Raw genomic sequence first — 21901 nt, forward strand, 5'->3', positions numbered from 1 at the left:
ATCCTAGATGTTAACAGAGAGTTGGGGAGTTCAGGGTTAAATGGTAGAAAATGCCTAAAGTGGTCAAGTTTGACCTTTTGTTGCAGCCCAAGGCCCTCCATGTGCCTTCCTGCCATCCTTCCTCTTCCTGAATGGGCAATCTATATTGTCCTTTGTTTCACCCCAGCCAACATCCTGATGCATTTTAGGCCAAGGGAAAATATTTATAAATGCCTAGCTATAGCCAACTCCTGTGCTCTGGGCCTTCCGCTGAAGTTAGCTGGTGGAGCCCTACAAGCTTCATGCTGTTCATCTTCCAAGAAGGTAGAAAGAGTGACTACTGGTTCAAGACCCAGCTGCAGCAATAGGGATGTGGGTGGTGCTGTGGTCTAAACCAATGAGCCTCTTGGGCTTGCCAATCAGAAGGTTAGCGGTTCGAATCCACTCAACGGAGTGAGCTCCTGTTGCTCTGTCCCAGCTCCTGCCTACCTAGCAGTTTGAAAGCACGCCAGTGCAAGTAGATTACGGTAATAGGTACCGCTGTGGCGGGAAGGTAAACGGTGTTTCCGTGCACTCTGGTTTCTGTCACGGTGTTCAGTTGCACTAGAAGTAGTTTAGTCATGCTAGCCACATGACCTGGAAATGCTGTCTGTGGACAAACACCGGCTCCCTCGGCCTGAAAACGAGATGAGCGCTGCAACCCCTTTGACTGGACTTAACCGTCCAGGGGTCCTTTACCTTTACCTTTTTTTATTGCTGCAGCATGTAAGAGAAGCTACCTGCCCATTTAGTAGCTGGGCAAGTTCAGAAGTTAGACCAGGCTTTCTTGATAATTTAAACTGGCTACAGTGTATATTATGTTATTAAATCAAATTGTTTAGTTAAAGTGAAGTTTGATCCAAGGGGATTCTGAATAAACTATGACATCTCACTCCACGTTCTTGCCTTGAGCCTTCCAACAAAAATACTGTAAATCCTACTGCTCTATATTCAAAAGTAGCCAACAAGTCACTTAGCTATTCTGCTGTGGGTTCAATAATACCAGTAATAAAAAAGAGAAGCTGCTGAATTGCAACTTATTACCAAACTTAAAACCATGGAGAGACCTGGTCTGAACAAAGACATTGCATTCTTATCTCATTATACATGACAAAGCCATTTTTCACCTTCTCACCCATTGCTTTTTCCTGTAAGACCTATTGCAGTCGTTAAGAGTCGTCAACAGGCTCATCACAGCTATCTGCCAATCACCCATTCCCACCACCCTTCTGAGTAATACCCCTCCCCACCTTCTCACTATATAGAAGGGTCTGGTGACTTCTGTTTCAGTGTATCTGAAGAAGTGTGCATGCACACGAAAGCTCATACCAAGAACTAACTTAGTTGGTCTTTAAGGTGCTACTGGAAGGAATTTGTTTATTTTGTTTTGACTATGGCAGACCAACACGGCTACCTATCTGTAACTGGAACCAGTAATAAAGGTGAGCTATTTAGATGCCCAGCTAAACTGGCATTCCTAAGGAGCCCAACCCCTTTATTTTTGGCACAGTCCCTCCCTGTGTAGCATTTCTCAAAGCTTTCCACTGGGTAAGTACTGGTTCCAGAGCTGGCTTGGTATTCTTCAAAAGCAGAGCATCTATGGATCAGTGGTTCCAAATAGTATGGGAAACAGCCTTACTAGAAAAATTAACCAATAAACTGAAACTGTCACGGGGACAAATAGAAGAAGATGCCTTCACCCCGGTATGGTTCCCCTTTATCACACACACAGCCCAACAAGACAATGACAGAAATCCACCAACAGTATACAAATCAATATGGCTAACCTGATCCAAAACACCCACCCCACTCACACATGAAAACAAAGACCACCACAGCCAACAACAAATGAACAGCCACACCTTAGGCCAACCCCAACCTCTCTCACCACCAAAGGAACACAAATGAAACCAATTTGTAAAAAAATTGTTACGTGGGGGGGGGAATATGAGAGAGAGACATTACACATACCTTTGTAAATCAAGAAAATATTTAAGAAAAATACATTAAGAAAAAGGCAGAGCATTTTTTTTGCATCTACCAAGTCTGTACTTTGCCATTGTCCTCTTAGACTGATCTTCAAAGAGCTGTTTTGTTACAGCTAAGCAATAATTTCTATAATGAAAGGCTTCTACGCTTCAGATTCCCTGATATGAGAAAGTGTAAAAGAATCTGCTTGAATTGAACTGCACAGGCCTGCTGCGACATTACATTCATAGCATAGGGAGATGCTGAAGCTCAGGCTTGCCCCATGGTAAAGGATGGAGAACTGCAGTCCCACCCCCGGGCCAAATTTGATCTACCAGGGCTCCCTGTTGGGCTCATCAGGCTGTTTTCCCCAACCACACCCACCTAGCCCATACCTGACATCAGTTGTGACATCAGATGTAGAACAGGTAGGGGCATGGTTGGAATGGCTTGCTCATGTAAATAATCTGTGCAGAAAGAATGATTAACTTCCTACACATTGCTGCTTGGTTTGGGTATGTGTGATAATTACATTGTGAACCACCCTGAAATCTATGGACATAGGGCAGTGTACAAATTTAAATGATGATGATCTGGAAAACTTTTATGCTCTCGATTCAGGTTTTCCATGGATTGACATTTTAAGTTGAAAGAGTGGGTTTTCACAGGGAAAGCTTGGGACAAAAAGGGTGTGTGTGCTTGGGCATGAAGCTTTACAGCATGGGCCATGCCTGGAAAGAGCAGAAGTGTGGATAAGCCCTCAGGTAAGACCTAGAATTCTGCCTTCGTATCAGTTTGGGGCCATTTGCACATGTACGTCACTAGGCAATGTTTAGAAATCTGCACCTGATCCCCTTTGCCGGTAGGCCTTTGCCATTCAGCTTCCAAGAAGGTGATGGGCTTCCCTGGTAGAGAAACTGCAAAAGGAACATTTGACCAAGGTAGAAACTGCACAGGACCCATCATCTGACTGTGTCTTCCCTTCCAGGGATGAAAAGTATAGGGGGCGGAAGGGAGGCCTGTGAGGACACATAACAGAACAGGGTGGGCTAGTGGGTTCCTCCACCAATGTGGCAAATATTTTTCTCCAATCCATGAAGGGGTGGGGGCCACAGCAAGAAGAAGGAAGGAACATACAGCTTTCTTTGGCCCTCAGCAGAGAGTAGCACTGAACCATGGGCTCAGCCACTTGGGAAAGTGGTATTATATATGGAGATTCTATGGGACATTAAATATCGCCAACATTATTTGCTATAATTTATGTTGGAAGGGTCTATGCCACAACTTTGTTCTCTTGAACTCATTATTCGGAGTTCAACCCTGAGACAAGTGTTGGCTGTGTGCTGCTCTTGCATCTTTTATGGAAAGTCCACTACAGGCCTAGACTTGGAAAGCACTTTCAGAGAATCACTGGAAACCAGGGTTTTCCCTAAAAGCCTTGTACATTCCCAGCATTCGTTTTACAAATCTGTTGGTCATGCTATGTCAGCCTTGTTTGCCTGGTGGGCATGTCGTGGAAGATCTCCTTGCAGAGAAAAGCCACAACATCCCCTTTTAGAGTCAGAAGATCTTCTTCAACTGTAGGAACAGCACCCACCCACACCCCTGAATAAGGGTATTTCATTTTCAACCCTGGCCTGACCTAATGGTGGAAGCTAAAAGGGTAGTGACTTTGGACATCAGGAGAAAAATTAAAATCCAGACAACTAGGAGAGGAGAGGAATTTCTGGGTTCAGTGATGGTGGCTGGGAAAATAGGCACTGAATTAAGAAGGGGATATATATTTACCTTGCATGTTTTGCTCTATGGGGAAAAAGAACACCTGTATGTTTTCCTCCCAGAGCAAATAGCCACTAGGATGGGGAGAGAAATTCAGATCATGAAATTGGCATGGTGGGGAGAGTTATTTCCCCCCTCCCCAAGGCCACAACCCTGGTTCAATTCAGCAGTGCCATTACCCTCAGCTGCCTTTGCAAACTGTGGGAGATTCAACCACAAAATCCCAAATGATACATCTCACTTGGTTCTCAGAGCACCTGTGCCTTTGGGAGAGGAAGCTCAGGATGAATTATCAGATGGAGTCAAAGGAAAGCAAAGAGATAGTTTTAGATGAGAGGTTGGTATTTTATGCAGCAGGACCAGGGGAAATTCAGAAAGGATGCTCGAGAGTGGTGGGAGCCAAATCCACATCTACCAACCATTTGGGACAAGTACAGTGGTACCTCGGGTTAAGAACTTAATTAGTTCTGAAGGTCCGTTCTTAACCTAAAACTGTTCTTAACCTGAGGTACCACTTTAGCTAATGGGACCTCCCGCTGCCGCCGTGCCACCGCCATGCAATTTCTGTTCTCATCCTGAAGTAAAGTTCTTAACCTGAGGTACTATTTCTGGGTTAGCGGAGTCTGTAACCTGAAGCATCTGTAACCTGAGGTATCACTGTACAGATAACTACAGCATAAAAGTCATTTAAAAAGTGAGCCAGACTATTGCCAAATGCTAACATGGTGTGACCACAGACTGGAAGTTGAAATTGGGAGGAACTAAGGTTTTACTAGTCCAAAACCAAAAAAGAGTGATCATGTGACATTTGCATAATGAAGACTGAGTAAAGTGTTCTGCTCCAGTGCCTCCACAATAGGGAAGTGTGAGGAAGGTGCTTTTTCACATGATCTAGGAGAATGCTCCATTTCCCATCAGAAAGTGACAAGGGGGGAAATATGCTTGACCCTGGAAGAGAATAAAGAGGAGATATATTTGGCATTGTATTGTGCAGCCAGTATGCCACATACTAAGCAGCAAACACGGGACACAAAGGGATATGTGTATCTGGGCATTTCTGTGATGTGGTGTCAGCACTCTGCATTCTTGCAGGGTCGTAGTGCCCTAGCAGAGCCCGCCACTGACACCTGGACAGCCATATATGAAGCCCAGTCCAAGCCTAACACATTCTCCACCAGATCACACTGGCTCTCTAGACCACTGAATGAAAATCATTAGTTCCATCTTGCAAAAGAAACCTCTTCTATGTTAAAAAAAACCCTCCCCAACCGATCTTGTTTCATTTGGTTCCGTACAGTACTGGCAAGGACCTCCAAGTTCTTTCCACTTAACGGTAACTTAAACTCTCGTCTCCACCTAGTGGCCTGTTGATGCACATACCCTCAATCTTGGCCACAATGCAACCTTCCTGGCAAATAAAAGAAGATCGTGAGCCTTCTTGAATGTTATTTTGAAAGCGATCAATGGAAGTGCAGGTTGCAGTACTCCTTTTCCCACTGAGCCCAGGGACAACATAGTAAAAGGGAGGATGAGGGCCACGTGGAGGATCCTAGAGCCTTGTTTTTTAAACTGGCCTGCTCCTTCTTCCCTTCAAGCAGGAGCCTTGACATGTGGAAACCTGATCTCTGCAACTTTATTATAGAGTTTAAACATTCATGAGACAGCCAGTTTGCCTGGCAAAATACACGAACAGGCGCCTGTCTGCTCTTTGGATAACAGAGTTGCAGAGATTAGACATCTCTGAATTACAATCCATGTAAACAACCACAAGGCATTGCACATGTGTGTGTGTGTGTGTAGAGTGATCGGCATTCACCTGAGCAGAGGAAAAATGCAAGGACATTATTATGAACCTACAATTTGGAAAGTAGCCTGCAATCAGGTTATCCTGACACTGGAAAAATGCCCAACATTTGTCTGGGAGGGAAAGTTGCATTTGCCTTATGTTAAGTTAGAGAAGAGCTGATCAGAGGGAAGCAGGTTGTATAAGTCACATGGTGGTATTGATATGTCAGCATATCTGGCTCCCACACGATCTATTTCAGAGTTTCAAAACAGTACCAGCAAACGAAGCACATTGGAAGAACAGCACTGGGCTCATATTTGGGACAGACAAAACATGAAGCAACAAGCGTACATAGCGAGATGGAATTACTGAACTACTAAAATACAGTTGGCAGAGATGCAACAATATGCCAGCTGTTTTTCCTTATGTCAGAATTGATTAATGCGGCATGTGATTATTTCCAAATGATCAGGTCCCACCCACATATAGAGACTGTAAGTGCAGTTTAGAATATGCTACACCACCAGCTGCTTTCCCCCTCTGCTTGAGAAGTAGCTAACTTGTGGCCCTCTGGATGTTGTTGGACTCCAAATCCCATCAGCCCCAGCCAGCAGGACCAGCAGTCAGGGATGATGGGAGTTATAGTCCAACAACATCTGAAAAGTCAAGTGTTAGCTGCTCCTGCTCTACAGGGTCTCTTGGCCATCCTTCACCCCTGCTGTTGTGAAATGAAGATGGAAGCCTGCTGATCACAGCAGATGAGGGATGGCATAGGCAGCGAGAGATTTACAAGCCTGAATGGGAACAAGAGAGCCTGCCACCTTCCTCTCCTGGCTGCGTTGCTGAACTACCTGCTCCGTAGCTCACTAGACCAGAAATGAAAATGTACCATATACAGGGGAAGAATGTAGGTAACATATTTGATTTAAGAGTGCCACCACCTTATACTCTGCACTTTATTTAGTGCACGCTGACTGGAAAGATTGGTCACTACTGATCTAGAGTTTCTACAGGCACTGTAATGAAAGGATCACAGTTGCTGCATGAAACAGAAAGGAAGTGAATAGTAAGAACCGCTCTCTTCCTTCAAGGGCTGTCCCATCTTGGCAGTGCTGGCAGAGAGCTTGCACATAAATTGGAAGGAAAACGTAACCTCTCATAACTATACAATGTTTGCCTCTCTTCCAGAAGCCCTGGTGTGTCTCTGTGTGTCTGCACCTCGTGCGCGCACGAGGTCAGATATGACACCAAGCTGTGGGTTAGAGGGTTCCACGGTTGCTAAATGCTGCTACTGTGGTAAGCCTGAGCCCACGCCCTGAGGGTTTCCTCTGTGAGGTGTCAGTTCTGCTTCTGCAACAGAAGCAACTGCATCCTAAAGGTGCGAGACAACAGACCTTTCACTTCTTGAATAACACCTGGTCACCGTGCTGCAGCCAAGCCAGGGCATTTCTTAGCCGAGTGGAAAATGTCTGAAGGTGTTGTGAGTGTGCTTTGCACTAGGGTTATTATTGTTTCTTTCACATATTTCTCAGCAGCCCCCACCCCCACCCCAATGCCACCAACCACACAATCTGACAGCCTGCTGACAGTCGTGAGTAGAGAAGACACCCAGCCCCAACCAAAATTGTTTTGCCTTTGCCAGGAACCTGTGATTCTCAAGATGTTACTGGCCTGCAGCTGCCTGAATTCCTGACCATTCATCATGCTGACTGGGGCTGATGGGAGCTGGAAGCAAACAGCATCTGGAGGGCTACAGGCACTCCATTCTTGGCCTATATCAGTGGTGAGTCACCAGAGATACACTAGGTATTTAACTTGGAATAGCCATACATTGTTCATTCTCATTTTATGGAGCATCTGCATGCTGTTGTTATCCAGCGCTTTCCCCAGGGTTCTTTTGTCTTTTCAAACTACAGAAAATCTAGCTTTTTTGAACGGTGGCACTAACTCTGCAGGTGTAGGTCCCCTTCGCATTGCTTTTTCCATTATTTCCTAGAGGTGTGGTTGAGACCTGTGCAGTGACATATCCAGCGAGCAAGTCTACAGCCACATCGGGCACACCTTCCATATTAACTCTTTGGCAGCTACCGTTTTATCAACTGTTTAAGATCAGTCTTTTAATGAGCACTAAAATGCTTTCTGTATTTAAGCAAAATAGTGCTTAAATGAAGAGATTTACAACATTAAAAACTGGCCTTAAAAAACAACTGTCTTCCTGTCACCATTATTTCAAGAAAGGATGGGGGAACAGCTGATCTGAAGATTTGCCCGTTAACAGTTTCAAAGATTTCTAAACAATTCTGGAGACGTCCTGAGAGTAACCTCACAATTGCACTTAAATGAATATATACTTTAGTACAACCTAAAAGATCGACTGTTGCTGTAGATGGGCCATTCGCCTGATCTGACAGGTACTTCTTATGTTTTTTAAAAGGTTTGGGCTATATTCAACTAAATTATTGCTCTAGTGCAAGGATGAACATTAGTGTAACAGGATTTCCCCCTTCCTCATCTCTCACATACCTTGCATCACCCAGAACAGATTCTGAGCACAGTGGGAGGAGAGTGAGGAAACATTCCATTGAAGGAGAAATCAGTGTGCTGAAGATCATCTTAATTCTATGTTGAATCCAACTACCGTATTTTTCACTCTATAGGACGCACTTTTTCCCTCCTAAAAAGCAAGGGAAAATGTGTGTGCATCCTATGGAGCGAATGCTGGGGGGAGGCAGGCAGGGAAAGCCCCCAAGAGCCGCACACAAGCTCCGTGCGGCACTTGCGGGCTTTTCCCCAGGATGGAGAAGGGACTGACTGGCCGCATCAGGCCCTTCTCCCACCTCATAGAAAAGCCCACAGGAGCAACGCACCCTTTAAAGAGTGTGCGGCTTCTGCGGGAGATGGGGGAATTCCCCCACCTCCCGCAAAAGAAGGAGAAGGTCTGTGAGAAGCGCACAGGCTGCCTGCAGCCTGTCCGCTGCTCCCAGAGCGGGGGAGGTGGGGAATCATATTTTTTCCCTTGTTTTCCCCCTCTGAAAACTAGGTGCGCCCTATGGTCAGGTACACCCTATGGAGCGAAAAATACGGTATGTTGTGTGCTGCCTCGTCTTGAGCTGGTAGCATGGAGTCCTCAGAAGACAAACTGGACCTCACTGGTAGAGGAAGAGCAACAATGCAGGAAGTGCTTTCTATGCCAACTTTTAATCGTCTGCTGAACTATTCTGTTCCGCCATAACTATGCAGTAAAAAAAAAACTGTTTTTACTTTCTTTTCGCTTTTAACTTGCTTTTACCTTTTTATTATTTTATGGTTTCATGTTTTTAAATTGTTGTAAACCTCTGTGATATATATTTTTAATGAGACAGAGGGATATAAATGTTTTAATAACCAAAATAAACAATCAGACAATGCCAGCAGCTCTCTGTAGGGAAGCATCTCCTGCTGTCAGAGGAATGGAGATGTCAGTTCCAAAAGAAGAGAGAGCTGAGCTAGGGCATAGCTGCGGGACAGCCAAGGTGGAAGGAAGAGGAATTGAAGAAGCTGAGCTGTGGAACTGGGAATGCAGCCTTGAAATGGTGATCAGTACCATGGAAAAAATGACAGCAAAAGCCAGGAGGAGCCAGAAAGCTCATCCAAGGGAGCTGGGAATATACCAGGCAAGTGAACTGTGTCAGTCAACACAGCACAAAACTCTTAATATAAGGGTTGTGGGTTCGAGCCCCAAATTGGGCAAAAGACTCCTGCATTGCAGGGGGTCACTAGATAACCCCTGTGGTCCCTTCCAACTCTACAATTCTATGATGGTAAGTAAATTCCTTGGGCAAGAAGAAAAGCCTGGCCTGGGAATGTTTAAGCACAGTGCAGGGATAACCATGGGAGCTATCTGGATTGGAAAGAGGAGGATCCATCCTAGGGCATCCAAGAGCAGCACTCTTTATTTTTCCCTCACTGCACAGTCTTGATTACCTCACCATCATCAGGGCACTAGATCCAGAGATTGCTGGTTTGAACGCCATAAGATCACAACGCTGCCCGTTGTTACCTACACTATCTCTTGACAAAAGGTCTCTCCATGGTTTTAACTTACTTTTAACTTGCTTTTTCCTGTAAGACCAATTGCAAGTTAAAAGTTAAGTTAAAACCATGGAGAGACCTGCTCTGAATAGAGACATTGGATTCTTATCTCATTATACATGATAAAGCTACAGTGGTGCCCCACAAGACGAATGCCTCGCAAGACGAAAAACTCGCTAGACGAAAGAGTTTTCCGTTTTTTGAGTCGTTCCGCAAGACGAATTTCCCTATGGGCTTGCTTCGCAAGACGAAACGTCTTGCGAGTTCTTGCAAGTTTTTCCCCTTTTTTTTAAAGCCGCTAATAGCCGCTAAGCTGCTAATAGCCGTGCTTCGCAAGACAAAAAAAAACGCAAGACGAAGAGACTCGCGGAACGGATTAATTTCGTCTTGCGAGGCACCACTGTATTTTTAGCCATCTCACCCCTTGCTTTTTCCTGTAAGACCAATTGCAGTCATTAACAGTCGTCAACAGGTTTACCACACCTATCAGCCAATCACCCATTCCCACCACCCTTCTGAGTTACATCCCTCCCCACCCTCTCACTATATATAAGGACCTGGTGACTTCTGTTTCAGTGTATCTGAAGAAGTGTGCATGCACATGAAAGCTCATACCAATAACAAACTTAGTTGGTCTCTAAGGTGCTACTGGAAGGGGGAGAAATTATTTTGTTTCGACTACGGCAGACCAACGTGGCTGCCTATCTGTAACTATCCCTTGACAGAGAGACTGGGCTAAAGAGTGGGGCAAAGTAAAGGATGGTGGAAGAGGAATGTGCTCAAAATGGGGCTAATGTGAACGTGTAGCTGAGATGGATTTGAAGCATGTCGCCTTTCGGAAAGGAAAAAAAAGTCACTTCACTTATTTGCCCTTACTGGAATCTAGGAGGTTTGGCATGATCCCTGTAGACCCATTTCCAGGAAAAGACAGCTCCCCCTCCTCTTTACCAGATGCTGGCTCCGAGGATTGGCCTCGCGGGATCAACTCGTGGTGACTTGCCTTGGGGATGATGTGGATTTAATGTAGCCGTGGCTGCTGCCAGCTGCTCTCCCGCAGCTTTTGTTTGGCTTTCGGAGCCTAAATGCTTGGCCTAGGCCAGGCTTACTGTAGGATTACAACTTCGCCTGTGAGGTGCGAGAGCGGAACTCTCGACTACCACATTCCAGAGAAATGCCCTCCCTTTTTTTTTTCACAGCATCACTGCGCACCATGCGCCCTGCTGGCACTCAGTGAAAGCTAAAAAGCAGGAATGGCGCAAGGAGCTTTGTGGGGGTTAAGAATCGCACTCGCTCCCCCACCCTTCTTTGTCTGTTGCCTCCACAGGACCCACACTCACCCATACTCAGGTGGCCCCCATAGAACAGAAAACCCCTTTCCATGGGTGTTTTCTCTCAGGGGTTCAACCTCCCGACTCAGCTGCTTCATTTTCAAAGCAATTACCAGCAAGGGGCTTTGTAGGCTGTGCTCCCTACCCATTAACACTGGGCTGATTTATAGGAAACCGATGGCTGGGCCTGTCAGAGCTCATTAATGGCTGGCAAAAGAACAAGACAAACAGCCTGGCCAGCAAGAAAGGAAATCCTTGTCTGGGCTCGGTAAAGATGTGTGGCTGTTCCCCTCACATTCCAAGCCTGGGCCTCCGAACAGCACTGGGGAGAATGGGAGAAGCTTCTGAGGCCAGTGAGACGTTGAAGTGGGACGAGAAGATCGGGGGACAATCTGGGCTCCTTGCGTCTTTCCTACAGGGATGGCTGCTGTGTGGAAGGGGCAGGCCCATCTCAAGCCTGGAGCTTCCTAAGAAAACAGTTATCTGTGTACACGGCAAACATAGAAAGCACAAGACTCCCCACCCCACTCCTGCAGAGAACCTTGGGAACTGTAGTTTGCTAAGGGTACCAGGAATTGTTGCTCCGTGAGGGGTGAGCTCTGGTTCCCAGGATTCCTTGAGGGAAGGAATGTGCTTTCAATGTGCACACAGCCCTGTCCTGACTAGATCAGAGCATGCAGAAGTTCAGTTCCTTTCATGACAACTCTGAGCGAACTGAGAACTAAACGGACCGTGGCATGCCAAGTGTCGATTTGAACGTTTCAAAACCACTTTGATTTTTTAGTTTGTTGCTAAGGTGCTGAGTATATAGAGTGCTGAGAGTATATAGAGCAGTCAGGTTACATACGCTTCAGGTTACAGACTCCGCTCCCCCAGAAATAGTACCTCAGGTTAAGAACTTTGCTTCAGGATGAGAACAGAAATCGTGCTCTAGCAGCGCGGCAGCAGCAGGAGGCCCCATTAGCTAAAGTGGTGCTTCAGGTTAAGAACAGTTTCAGGTTAAGAACGGACCTCCGGAACGAGGTACCACTGTATAGGTTTCTTCAGTGACATTATTTCCAATTAAACCAGTTGAAGACCTATAGTATCACTGTGTAGCACAAAGCATTTAAAGGCTTTTGTCATCTAGCAAAAGCCAAGAACAGGGGCGTAAGGAGTGAAGGGGAGGGGGATGTGACCATGCTGTAGGAATGCCCCTTGAGAAGCTCTCATATTTGTTTCTCAGAAAAGCTGCTTTCATCGATCAAATGGAACAGTCAGATCACTGGCAAGAAGCACCAGGCCTCAGGCTCCGTAACAAGCGCTGTCTGTTGGACTCTACTGAGAAGCACAAGCCTTTCTTGGCAAACCTGTGGAACAGGAGAAAACCCCCATTTTCTGCTGGTGTGTGGGAAAGAAATGAGCATAACAGTAGCTCAAGAACTGCCGGTGTGGGGGGGGGGGAGAGCCCAGTATTAGACTTTACCTCAGAAAACAATTCCCATCAGCTTCTAAGACTAGCTACTTGGCTATTTGAGCTACCTAATATTGAAGACTTCCTCAGTTAAAGTGCATAATACTTTTTAACACATGTTTCCATACTCCCACAGTGTTACCTGCTCAGTCTGTAGTCACTGCCTTAGAATTTTTCACGACCACACACATTTCCAGTTCTCTTCCCTTTGAGAAAAATATTTCTGCCCCCTCTATACTCTGAATAGGATTGACTGTAGCAATCTTACCTGATGTAGGGATGCAGCAGAATTTTCTGCATCAAGAAGAGATTGTCTGTTGTGCCTCTCTATGAGTTATACTTATGGGCGTGCCTCCTGCCAGTCAGGAAGCATCTCCAGAACATGGACTCACACAGAAACACATGTCTACTTTTAGAGAGTATAAAAGTGAAATGCTTGCCAATATCAGTTCCAAACCTCAAGTTCTTAGTGAACTATCAAGAAACAGGGAGTTGACAGAGATGGTGCATTATACTCCAGAAGCTCCTGTTCTATAAGGAAGGGATCAGTTTGTAGTTTATTTATGCCAGGAGGTTTATAAATAATCACCAGCAGGTCAGTTGGCCTACAACAATGCATAAAACTACAGAACTGGAAATGTTGTAAGCCAAAATGGCTTATCTCCTGAGTTTATGCCAATAAAACTCAGAAATGTGAGGAGTTAGGAGTCCAACGTTGTTTGTTGCAAACCAATAGGTTACAGTCGGATTGTTCTGCAAAAATGCAACCCCATCCAGTGTTCCAGGCAGTGGTATTATAAAGTTTCAAAGAAAGCATTTCTATTTTCACCCATCATATATATCATTACCTCATTTCATGTTTAATACACATACGCAATAAGCACTAGCAATTTCTGCTGATTAAGTTCTAATTCCCACCGTGTTCTGTTACATTGTGTTAGTGTGCATGTTGGGAACCTGTGTTACGTGTAGCCATTTGCACCATGTAGCAACTTATGTTCTAGCTCTGAGCTATATATTTGTGATTCACATATTAGCTGTACTTCTGCCCCAATGGGGGGCGGCAACTTGCAAAAACATCAGTTTCATAAAGTAACAGGCTACCATAACTTCTATATTAGAAGCACACTCAAGGATTTACAGGGGTACACATTATCACATTTATTGCGGCCCTTTGGGCCACTACCACAAAAAGGCCTTGAAAATCGTGTAGCCCAAATGCCCCGGACACCCACAACAGATAATCCAGGCAGGGACTCGAAGAGAGCAATTCACATCATGTCCAAAGTGGCAAAATAGAAACACTGATAGACCAAAACATTAGTGAACCAAAGAGATGTTTTGCACCCAGTGAGATTGGCCTGTGACTTACCGTGTTTTGCAGCACTTAGTTTCAGTGAAGAAATAAACACATTGCTTTCAAGAACATTGCCTCAATGTCTAAAGGTCTCTGGAGTGAACGGGACCCAAAAGCTGTGTGGTTCTTTTGTACTGCCCCATCCCTTCCAGCTCCAGGTAGAAGGGAATCTGCAACCTGATTGGCCTACAGAAGAATCACGGAATTAGCCAATCACGTGGGGCCCATTGTGTATATAATGTATATAAGGCAAACATTCTGGGGGGACTTCCATTCCTCCTCATCACTATGAGCTGAATAGAGCATGAAATCCACTCTCGACTCCGAGTATATTTCATTTTGCAACGCCTGTTCCTAGCTGAACACTCAAGTGTCCCAAGTTGTCACTGCTGTTCTCACTATGAGGCATTTCTTTTGCATTCTGGGGCTGACCAGCACACAAGCAGCAGGAAGCAATTGTCCTTCCTTAAAGGCCCTGCGTGTGCTAGGCCATCCCACTCCCATTTCATGGGCCTGAGCAGCTTACATAATAGAGCTTCTCTTCCTCCCCCACAAGCTCTGTAATTTATTCCATCATCTTAGGAAAAGCCATTTACTGTCAATAACAGCTTTAATTAATTCTCCTCAAAGGCCTCTCAATTATTCATCCCAGGGCCGCAGAGAAAACAATTAAAGCACTTTACATCTCTGACCATCATTGGCTCTAGGTGGAAGAGGAAGGCAGGGATGTTGCACTGTAGGGACATTGCACAAGAGAAGGTGGGAGTCCAGAGCATGGGGTGGGGGGGGTGGCCTGGGTTTTAGAAGACTGTGGCTCTTTTTTTGCTTGCTTTGGTAAGCGGTCTCTCTGGAGCAAATGCACTGGAATAGCTCACTGTGACAGATCCCAATCCTCCCCCTGTGTTTTCCCCCTCTGTTTTCAAATCACAGAATCTTTCATGCAGGTCAGTTATGATCAATTTGAGACATTTTTGTTGTAGGCAATGTAGGGTTGTGGGGGAAAGAGAAGCAGGAAGAGAGAGGGGAAGAAAATAAAGAAAGGGTATGGAAAAGGAGGGGAAGGAGGCAACAAACCATGGGTAGGCAAACTAAGGCCCGAGGGCCGGATCCAGCCCAATTGCCTTCTAAATCTGGCCCGCGGACGGTCCGGGAATCAGCGTGTTTTTACATGAGTAGAATGTGTGCTTTTATTTAAAATGCATCTCTGAGTTATTTGTGGGGTATAGAAATTCGTTCATCCCCCCCCCCAAAAAAATAGTCCAGCCCCCCATAAGGTCTGAGGGACAGTGGACCGGCCCCGTGCTGAAAAGGTTTGCTGACCGCTGCAGTAAACTATTGTTCTTTACAGAGTATGAGTGGAGTTTTTTGTCAGTGTGGATAGGTGTCTTATTTTTGCTTGTGCAGTGAGAGATCAGAGGGCCCAGGACATGGTTGGTTGTGGTTGATTTGTTGCAGTGTGTTTTGATTGTGTGTGAGAGAGGTGTTGTTGTTGCTGGGTTAAGTTAGCCATATTAATTTATATGTTGGCGGGGGTTAGGGGGCGGTTATTGTCTTGTTGGCCTGCATATGTAATAAAGGGGATCCACACTGCGGTGAAAGCATCCTCCTTTGTTTGTCCCCATGATAGTTTTTCTACTAGGATGGTTTCCCACATAGTTTGGTACCAGTGGTCCATGGACACTCCCAATAGTTCCCTCCAGAAATCCTCCCCTTCTTTTTCTACCAACATACCACCCCTCTTTCCGAAAACAGAGCTGGGGACTGTCAACCCCTTCTCTTAATGCTGAACCAAGCTACCTGCCTAGATTTACATCCTTGTCACATAACGTATAGTGATTTCCCTGACACAGCACCAGCCTTTTGACATCTGTACTGGGTAAATCCATACCAAACAAGAATATCAGTTTTTCAGAGGCTGGCAGGTTGTGTCAGCTGCTGATGCCACATGGAAGTAAACACGGAAGCGTATGGGCATGATCCCACTTGGGGACTTCAGTTCCTCCTCCTGCCTCTGACTGGTCCCCTAGACCGGACAAGACACAGCAAGAGGCAGTCTTTGGAGAAAGAACTTCGACAGCAGCTCGAGATGCTTTCGTCTTTTGGCACCGTTCCTCCCACCACAATGTCCCCATTCACTGGTTTCCTTCAAGGGAAATATTGCAGTGTATACAACTGGATCAAAAGCTTTCCCCTACCACAAGCAGCCTTATTTGTCACTTGCACGTCATTCCTCTTGCTAAACTTAGATATGGTTTGGCATATCTAAGACTACTAGCTACGATACAGAACTGGGCTGCTGTAGTAAAGACAGAAATCAGCTCATCCTGACCCTGCAACTTTATAATGGTGGTGTGATTGGTGAAGCCCCATTGTCCACCAGGCCTTTGAACTGGAAACAGTGGCGTAGCGTGGGTTGTCAGCACCCGGGGAAAGGCAAGTAATTTGCGCCCCCTAACCCATGGATTTTAGCATGCCCCCCCAGCGCCCCCCTAGATGTTGCGCCCAGTGCAGCCGGCCCCCCCTGCACCCCCCACGCTACGCCACTGACTGGAAAGAAAATTATTGAAGGAGGTTTTGTCTCCTGAAAAACTTACTATTCATTTCTTTTTACTGGGGAAATGTTCTCCCAGTAAATGCAGTTTGTTTGTTCTGTTCTCGAGAAGTCAACAACCACACTGGTTGTTTACCAATTTACCTAAACTTTTATATTTGCATTTACACTCATCTGCACCATTCTTAATTTTTGCAAACCAGAAAACTGCGGGTGGTGAGCCAGGAAAATGGAACTGATTAAAACAGGCCTGAGAGGCTTGAGGGTGGCTATCCCAGACCTGGAGTCAAAGGCAGCTGAGGAGACTGTATTTCTCCCCTTAACCAGATGAATGCTCAGTGCTGGTATTCCTGGATTATCATCTAAATACCCACAAGCTGACCAAACCACCTCATTTCTTTACCTCAGCCTGCAAAGGGTTAAGGCAGCGAACAACAAATCCTCTTCCTCTCCCCCATCACCACCATCCAGTATGCAGCCAGGGGGGCGGGTCTGTCGGGAAGCCCAGATTTCTGCAGGGGTTTTACTGGAAAAGTTGTTGTGGCAGGTGGGAGGGGGTTGCCATGGCAACGGCAATGGCACATGAACAGGTTAGCCGGTGGCATACTATTGCGGATCAGATTCATCAAAAACATCAAGACGGAAAACTGCCCAGCCTTGGAAAAATGCAATGCTCGATGTCTAAGCAAAGAGGCGGGATAGGAAAGCCAAGACGGCTAGGATATGGCTATGGTGATTAATCAGAGGGGAGGAAAGGGCACTCTTTGAGCATCACTTCACAGCTTCCAGAGACAAGCCCCTCCACCTAAAATATACTTGGAGGCAACATTATGAAGCAACATTATGCAAGCACGAGCTTGGATGAAACGCAAAAGCATCACATTCCAGCTTTATCTCAGGAAGATTTCACCCACTTTCCCAATTTTCCCAGTCACATACCTAACATACAAATGCCTGTCCTCAGTGCTGCAAATTGCGGGCAGATAAAATATCTAAGTTGATATCAAGAGAGCTGAGCCGATTGGCTGGGCAGCCTTTGGGGGCAGTTGTGGATGTGCACACCCCAGCTGATTTTGCATTTCAATAATAGCTGCCAGAACCTCCTTTACTCAGATTTAAAGTGCTCCTATCCCCCACCCCACCCCGAACCAGGCATATGCTGCATCAGTGTGATTTCCAAGAGAGGGCAACTCTGGGAGGCAGGCAGTGGCTTCTGCTTGCTTGTGAGCTTACATGTATGTACCCCAGTCCACTGGAGCAGGAACTGGCAAGCCACACCAGTATCCCTGCCAAGAAAATCCCATGGACAAAGACAACATGCAGTGGAAGACAGGAGTGCCTGGCGTGCTCTGGTCCATGGGGTCACGAAGAGTCGGACACGACTAAACGACTAAACAACAACAACAACAACCCCAATCCACACCATGGACCTGGAATGGCTTCCATTCTAACAGGTTGCGTTATTAACCTGAAATTGCAGGACTAGGTTGTGCAACCTGCTATCTCAGTAGCTCAATCTCTTAGGAGCAAAGGAGGAGGAGTGGGTAACAGGTGGTGTGCTGTTTCTACCCCCTTTTGGGTGAGATCCAGAATCTGGATAGAGCTCGAGCCACCCATTTAAATGGGTGCAGTCAAACATCTTTGCAGGACAGGAAACCACAGAGGGTAAAATATCATTTGCTACAGGAGGGAGGAATAACCAGTGTCTTAAGGTTGTGCCCAAACTAGCACATCATTTCATTTCATGTTTGTTTTATTGCTATCATGCATTCCTCCATATTTCCCCATAGACACAGGTTTCTTAATCCCATGATCGTAGGCTGGGTTTATATATACCAGTATATATATTTCTTAATCTATGCAAAATATGTCTCTCTGTGTGTATTCTGATAAATTAGATGGATTGTAGTGGGGGAAAGGGAAGATGGGAAGAACTCAAGTTGGGATAGAAGAGTAGTAGCATTTACTAGGCAGTAAGTTCACTCATAAGGAAACAGCCTCAGCCTCCTAGAGCATGAATAGGATAACTAAGGCCTGGGGGCTGGATCCGGCCCAATTGCCTTCTCAATCCGGCCCGCAGACGGTCCAGGAATCAGGGTGTTTTTACATGAGTAGAATGTGTCCTTTTGTTTAAAATGCATCTCTGGGTTATTTGTGGGGCCTGCCTGGTGTTTTTACATGAGTAGAATGTGTGCTTTTATTTACAATGCATCTCTGGGTTATTTGTGGGGCATAGGAATTCGTTCTCCGCCCCCCAAAAAATATAGCGTGGCACCCCACAAGGTCTGAGGAACAATGGACTGGCCCCCTGCTGAAAAAGTTTGCTGACCCCTGTCCTAGAGCATGGGTCCTGCTGCTCTGGTTCCTGTGCATTGACCTCCATCCCCTCACCACCCTCCACTGTCCCATGAATACTTCCTACACCAACCTCTCCTTCTTCATTCCCAGCCTGCTCTCATGCCAGTTCGTGACAATATGGAAAGAAGCAAAGCTCCCAACAATGGCAAGGAAGGAGAAGGGCCAATGGCCAGGAAGAAGTCTGTGCATAACCAATTGAGATCCATTTCACAAAGAGTTGTACCTCTTTCATGAGTTATCTGCCGGCTTGCAAAAGAAAGGATTTTAGCCTATAATAAAACTGAATCATTGTGAGTCACAAACAGAGTATAAGAAGCATCAAGATACATCAGTGCCAAATGTTCCAGGACTGGAGGACAAGGAGAAGTCCACCTTGCCTACAATTTCTCGTGCAGAGTGCATCTGGTAAATCATTCAGTTCCTAATATACAACATTAAGAAAAAGCCAGGTCCGTTGCTATCCAGCAATGAGTCATGCATTCTTCTACAGCCAAATGTGAAAAGGGGGACTTATAGTGAAACTACACTCCCCCCCCCATACAAATATGAATTAAACACATATGCATGTCTGAAGATTTGTATCAATGCAGGGTAAAGGTAAAGGGACCCCTGACCATGCCGTTTACCTTCCCGCTGGAGCGGTACCTATTTATCTACTTGCACTTTGGCGTGCTTTCGAACTGCTAGGTTGGCAGGAGCAGGGACCAAGCAACGGGAGCTCAACCTGTCGCGGGGATTCGAACTGCCGACCTTCTGATCGGCAGGTCCTAGGCTCTGTGGTTTAGCCCACAGTGCCACCCGCAGGGTAAAGGTAAAGGGACCCCTGACCATCAGGTCCAGTCGTGACCGACTCTGGGGTTGTGGTGCTCATCTTGCTTTATTGGCCAAGGGAGCCGGTATACAGCTTCCGGGTCATGTGGCCAGCATGACTAAGCCGCTTCTGGCGAACCAGAGCAGCGCATGGAAACGCCGTTTACCTTCCCACCTATTTATCTACTTGCACTTTGATGTGCTTTCAAACTGCTAGGTTGGCAGGAGCAGGGACCAAGCAACGGGAGCTCACCCCGTCGCGGGGATTCAAACCTCCGACCTTCTGATCGGCAAGCCCTAGGCTCTGTGGTTTAACCCACAGCACCACCCGCGTCCAATAGGAAAGAAGTGACAGGTGGGAGGAGCGTGTAACCTCTTCCATGCACACATACTACCCCATCTCTCAGCCGTTTTGCTCTGCAGTGGACTTCTCCCAGTCTTGGGACTTAAGAGAGGAGGGAGAGTGACAACAACAACAAAAAGAACCCAGTAAATTAAAAGGGAGATATAGAGGGAGAAATGACCCAGGAGATACAGAGAGCCAGTGTGGTGTAACAGTTACAGTAGAGAGGTGGACTGGAACCTGGGAGACCAGGGTTCAAATCCCTACTCAGTCATGAAGCTCAGTGGGTGACCTTGGGCCAGTCACCTACCTCACAGGGTTGTTGTCAATATAAAGTGGGGAGAGGAAGACTGTGTGCCCGTTCTTGAGCTCCTTGGAGGAAAAGGTGGTATATAAATATTTTTTAAAAAATAATAATCAATGAGAACAGGAAGAGTTAAATATTTCCTCCCACCAGCCAAATTTACATATTTTTTTGAGAAAAGCAGGGGGTGTTTGTCCTTAATTTCCCAAGACTGCTTTGTGAAGCCACCCTGATAGGTGGCTATCAACCTCCCACAGGACCAGAAACTCAACATTCAAGTTGACTGTCTGAAGAAAGATTCTGAGGTCTCCAGAGTCCTCCTCTTTAACACACAGCACTTCACACCTTGCTAGAGGATAAGAGAAACAGGCCTACTGCTGCTTGCCCTGCTGCAGCTAGGGGAAAAACAATATGCAAAATAGAGTAGGGTTTTTCGTTTGCCTTTCTAACAGTTAGTTACTGCACAACCTGTAAGTGCATAGCAACTGCCTACTGCTGTGCTAGAGGCAATTTGGGAAAGACTTCGGTATTTTGTCAGAGGGATTCTAGGCACACACTGGAACTTTGGGCTTGTGCATTTAAATTGAATGAAAGGGCTGTGCTGTCCAAGCACAACAAACCCAACTTTTTGCGGCTGGGAAGAAAGGGAAATGAACGGAAAAGTGTGAGATGAACAAATTATTAACAGGGAGATATGTGAACACTGCAGGAAAACCAGGGTGAATGCTCATCGTCATATGACAAACAAATCTGAACAAATACTTAAGAAAGACGGGATAAATCTAACCTCTGGATAAGCACTGTGCAAGGCAATCAGGATGAATGCTCAGTAAATAGGTTGTGGTGGGAGAGGGGGCTGAAGAATGTTTTCTCCTGCTCTGTAGGGTAGGGTTTGAACCAATGGCTTCAAGTTACAAGAAAGGAGATTCTGATTAAACAGGAAGAACTTTGTGACAGTAAGAGCTGTTCGACTGTGGAACAGTCTCCCTCTGGAGGTTGTGCACTCCTCCCTTGGAGGTTTTTAAGCAGAGTTTGGATGGCCATCTGCCGTGAATGCTTTTGCTGAGATTCCTGCATTGCAGAGATCTGGACTAGATTCCCTTTGGGATCCCGTCCAACTCTACAATTCTATGATTCTACAACTGGTGGTAGTTCAAATGAGCCACTCATTTCAATACTAGTACAGTGCAAGTGTTTTGCTGGCAACGCTCAGCCCACAAGAAAGGATGTAAACCTAGGTAGAGTCTGAGATTTATACATAACCTCACCGCAGTTTGTGATGAAGGAAGGAGCTGTGTCTTAAGCCAGTTAACTTGTGGTGGGATCTGTATATGTGTGACAATAAATAGAGGCTAAAAAAGATTGCAGAGAGAACATGAAGGCAGAATTTGCTGGGCTCTGAGGCTGGATTTCCCCCCACATGCCAGTAAGTGAGGTAGGAGTGAGAGGGAGGAACCCCAAGGTGACAGAATGTGCTGGACTACTCCAAGCTGGTGTCCACTATTTGCAAGAAAAGCTCTCTCTCCCCTCCCCTCCCCACCATTAGTGGGAAAGCAAATTGCAAAGACGTTTTTCATTTGATTTTCTAGTTTTTTCCTTTCAGGAAATTCTAAACCAAGGGAAGAGTGGTGAATAATGGTGTCCCCAAGCCACAGACTGATGTGATAGATAGTCCATTTTATTGCTTCAATCTACTACATGTGCACATCCTATGTAAGCTGCGTCTGTTAGTGGGTTTTAAGTCATAGGCTGATTTGGCTGTGATAAAAAAAAAA

At 45.9% G+C, this 21901-nt stretch overlaps 1 long non-coding RNA gene across 1 annotated transcript in view; it reads left to right on the top strand.

The window, feature by feature from the left end:
- Positions 1-7758, top strand: part of LOC309335118 — a 47720-nt gene extending 39962 nt beyond the window's left edge. Inside the window, exon 2 of the long non-coding RNA XR_014153363.1 lies at positions 7194-7758. This is a non-coding gene — a long non-coding RNA (uncharacterized lncRNA). The remainder of the gene's footprint in view (positions 1-7193) is intronic.
- Positions 7759-21901: the final 14143 nt, after the last annotated feature.

The sequence above is a fragment of the Podarcis erhardii genome, assembly GCF_964252035.2.
Source record: "Podarcis erhardii genome assembly, chromosome: 2".
NCBI lineage: Eukaryota > Metazoa > Chordata > Lepidosauria > Squamata > Lacertidae > Podarcis > Podarcis erhardii.